Source organism: Chiloscyllium plagiosum, unplaced genomic scaffold, assembly GCF_037043375.1.
Source record: "Chiloscyllium plagiosum isolate Xiang-an unplaced genomic scaffold, Cpla_swu_hap1 HiC_scaffold_29, whole genome shotgun sequence".
Lineage (NCBI taxonomy): Eukaryota > Metazoa > Chordata > Chondrichthyes > Orectolobiformes > Hemiscylliidae > Chiloscyllium > Chiloscyllium plagiosum.
In genome coordinates this window covers 63,187,290-63,191,476 of record NW_028270167.1, presented here as the reverse complement: position 1 = coordinate 63,191,476, position 4,187 = coordinate 63,187,290, and the positions used below count along the sequence as shown (strand labels likewise).

The 4,187-nt window shown below is 42.2% G+C and overlaps 1 non-coding gene across 1 annotated transcript; it reads right to left on the bottom strand.

Moving 5' to 3' along the window:
• Positions 1-3,084: 3,084 nt before the first annotated feature.
• On the bottom strand, positions 3,085-3,166 carry trnas-gcu (transfer RNA serine (anticodon GCU)). Its single transcript has one exon. It is a non-coding gene; the product is annotated as a tRNA-Ser (tRNA).
• Between the last annotated feature and the right edge of the window lie 1,021 nt (positions 3,167-4,187).

The window sequence follows — 4,187 nt, the reverse complement described above, 5'->3', positions numbered from 1 at the left end:
TACATTGAAAAATACCTTAATTGTTTGCTCAGTCTCCCATCTATTAGAATGATTGTGTTAGCTTCACTTCTTTCATATGTAAAGCGCAATTTTTTTTATTTTGAAGTTACATTCTCAGATGAACTTTAACAATTGGTGTCAGCCCGTGCGTTGCTGTCTGTTCCATAATGTTTAGACTGATACTAATTGTATAAAATGATTTAACAGAGACTTACATGGATTCATGCAGTTTATGAGCAAAGTACAATGTAACTCTGCAAGTACAATTCACCACACAAACGTATATATGCGTGTGTGTCTGTGTGTGTGTGTGTAGAAGGGTAATGGTATCACCTGTACTGTGACATGAGCCCAAGGTCCCGGTTGAGGCCATCACAATGGATATCGAACTTAGCTATCAGCCTCTGCTCGGGCACTTTCAGCTGCTACCTGTTCCGAAGTGCGCCTTGGATGATGGTCACCTGAATGTCTGAGGTCGAATGTCCTGGACAATGAAGTGTTCCCCAACAGGGAAGGGGCACACCGGTCTGTTAATTGATATGCATTCGCCATTCATCCGTTCTGTAGCTTCTGCTCGGTTACACCAAAGTGCCATGCCTCAAAGCATCCTTGCCTGCAGCGTGTTTTTTTTAGTTTAGCGTCAGTCTAATCATTATGGCACGGACACAGCACACAGGGACTAACACCTTCAACAAATTATCTGAGTTGACACTAATTGTTAAAGTTCGACTGAGCGTGTAACTATGAAAAGAAAGTTTTGCGATTTACATAAGAAAGAAATGAACCTGACGTAGTCATTCTAACAGATGGAAGACTTAACAAACGATCAAGTTATTTTTCAATGTATAATTTCAGTTACGTCACATTGTAACCTTTTGCTATAAATTCTGTATCTTACAACTGTGTACTCCACAACCACCTGACAAAGGAGCAGCTCTCTAAAATCTAATGCTTCCAATTAAACCTGTTGGACGATGACCTGGTGTTGTGCGATTTTTAACTTCGTATTAGAATGCGGATCTCACAGAGATGAGGAAGCGTTTATTCTCTCAGACAGTTCAGGATCTGTGTAATTTCTTGTAGCAGAAGGTTGTTGAGGAAGGGTCATTAGGTGTAATCAGGCTGAGATCGGCAGATCTTCGAACAGCAAAGATATCAAGCATTGTGGGGAAAGGCAAGAAAGTGCAGTTCAAGGTTATCAGATCAAACATGAAACCATTCAATAGCTGAACAGACTTGATGGTCTGAATGGTGTCTATCTGTTCCTAAAATTGTTGGCCTTAATTTGAAGTTGGAAAACCGACCTGAGTAAAATGTGCCAAATTAAAAATGCGTGGTCCCCCCGAACACTGAACCGAGGTGAAATGTACAAAGAACTACACACAAAGGGCAGAAAATGTGGGTAATTGATTTGGAGTGTTCAGTATACCAAAGTAAACAGAAAAACAATATATTTTTACCGACATTGAACCTGGCTCCACTAGGCATGTCGTTAGCTCTCACAAACCATCAATCCCCTTCCATTTTCCTGACACCCCCTCCGTTCTTCATTCCAGCTGACATTGGTGATGCGGAACTGTAACATGCAGGAAAGCGATTCTGACTGCAGCACAGCATCATTCTGCTTCGAAAGATCAGGCAGTCTTTCGTATTGATTACTGTAAATGTTAATCTTTAACACGCCATGACAGTGAAAACATTGAATTCTTATCACTATGCTACCAGGAAAGATTTCTGGTATCACAACCCTGGATACCATGAGATCCGTCATTCTATTCTGCCATCCTTCTGTGCATGATCCCCTCAGCTCTATTCTGGTCTTGTTGGTTGGTTTACAATACTGAGGCTATCCAACCATCTATTGCATTTCAGTTTCTGATATATGAGACCTTCTCTCTGAGCTGGCAACGTGCTGGCTCAGTGGTGATAACACTGGTCTTGTAAACTAGAAAAGTGCTTGAAATAGCCCTTTGCTGTATTTCATTCCAATAACTTGAGGAAAAAGGTTCGGCAGGACAGGAAAAAACGGGCGTGAGCAATTATCCCGTTTGGCAGCAAGAACGAGGTGAGGCAGTACAAACTACAGAGTGATGGGGAAAGAATGGGCCAGGAACACTGGGACGGGAGGGGCTTAATGCTATCTTTCTTTGCAGTAAATAGACACTGTTGTTGAAGTCTGAAATAGGACAATATCAGCCAAGTGGGTGAAATCTTACTTTCTGCTTGTTTTCTCCAGAGGCCGGTGTCACTCTTGGGGAAATGTGTCTGCGTGCTTCAGTCTATGGGCAAAAATGGGGTTCACTGCTGCTTCATTCAGCCACACGGATATTAGAACGAAACGTCTGTTAATGACATGCGAATAAAGACTGTTTCAATCATTTCATGTTTATGCTGCATTAATCTGCGGTTATTGATCCACAGTTTAGATTCACTCCCTGCAGTTAACTTGCTGACTTCTCCAGTTTTTCATAGTTCAATGTGATGCATCAAGTGTAGAACGAGAGGGAGCTTGTTTCCCAAATCTTGTGTTTATATGTGTCTTATGTCCAGCATTCACCAATGGCTAGAGCAAGGGGAAAGGATGAGACCAATGTGTAAGTCTGTCCTTGGCCATGCACGGCACCCACATCGACAATTCTCCACTGTGAATTTACAGCAGTTATCGGTACTCCTACATCCAGCCCCTGCCACCTTTGAAATATCTCCATTGTTTTGTGCTATCTCTCTGTGCTCATTTCACCAAGGTGAATCACTTCGACCCACCCTGCGACAGATTTCATCTGACAAAACACTCATTAAGAATCCCATGCATAAACATGCACTTCGCATCTCTCGTTATTTGGTTTTCCTGGATCCCTTTCAGACAATAAAAGTTCACGCAACTTGACTTGGAAAAGAAAATGGCGTTCCTTTTAATTATTCCAATTCAATCTACATTTCAATGCAGTTTAGGCAACAGGCTCAAATTATTCTTTGATACTTTATAATAGCGTCGATGCATATAAACACACTATTGGAGTTCCAATTTCAATAAGAAGGCTGTGATCATCCAAAAACAGCCACATTGAAAATCGTCAGCAATAGCGACGAGAGTAGGATTCAAACCCACGCGTGCAGAGCACAATGGATTAGCAGTCCATCGCCTTAACCTCTCGGCCACCTCGTCAGATGGGCGGCTACCCCTCTGATCTTATGAATAAGTGAATTGTAAATTATGTACACAGATATTTCTCCTTGGTATTGGTGAAATGATAAATAGCACATATGGTTCCAAGAGTATCGTCTGACCTCTAGGCTGTGGGGCAAGCGCACTCCGAATGTGACACTCTGCTCACAGTGATCAGAGCAAAAATGAAGAAATGACTGCAACAAGATCTGTTGAATTCTGTGAAGATTTGAAGTCAATGGAGTGGAGAGCCGGTGACAGCAGGAGATGTAAGGTTGTGTGTTAGGAATTGTTTTCCAAACTGGAGGAGAGTGCATAGTGCTCAACGTCATTGTTCGGAACACCTTTCTTCCGCTCAGATATTTTTGACACGCCCTTGTGTACAGGACAGACAATTTCAAAATCCTAAATAAAGCTAAACTGACAATTGAATTCAACAATGCAAAAACCTTGATCTGTATCATTTCCTGGGCCGTGCGACAAGATGATCACAGCAACACAGTGAGCGAGTGTCAGAAGGAAAATGAGTGCAGTGCCAGAAATCATGCTGGGAGCAGCAGTTGACACACAGGGAAGTGCATTCCCCCAACAGGGACACTTCCCAAACAGCGGAATGCGGTGGAAGAGTTCAGAAGTGGTTTACACTTTGGAATTTGATGCCAGAGATACAATGGAGATCTGTCATTGAGTCTGTTCAAGATGTCAATTTTAACATTTCTACCAATGAAAAACAAAATAAAAGGCTCATGGGTGAGTGAATGCAAATGTTGAAATTGTACATTTCAACAAACTACCCATCTTTGCAATGAGTAGCTCACCACATTCCTTACAAGGGGTCAGACCCACTGGTGAAGATGATGGCATAATGCCAGTTATGGAATCAGAGAAACTCGGTTCCTTACCGTTATGGTACAGCCAGGAATGTGGAGGTAAGCATTAATGTGTTGCTTCAGTGCTGCAGGTGACCAGTGCAAGGTATCTCTGTGCCAATATAGTGTGCTGTGCTCTGCCGAAGTTTTAA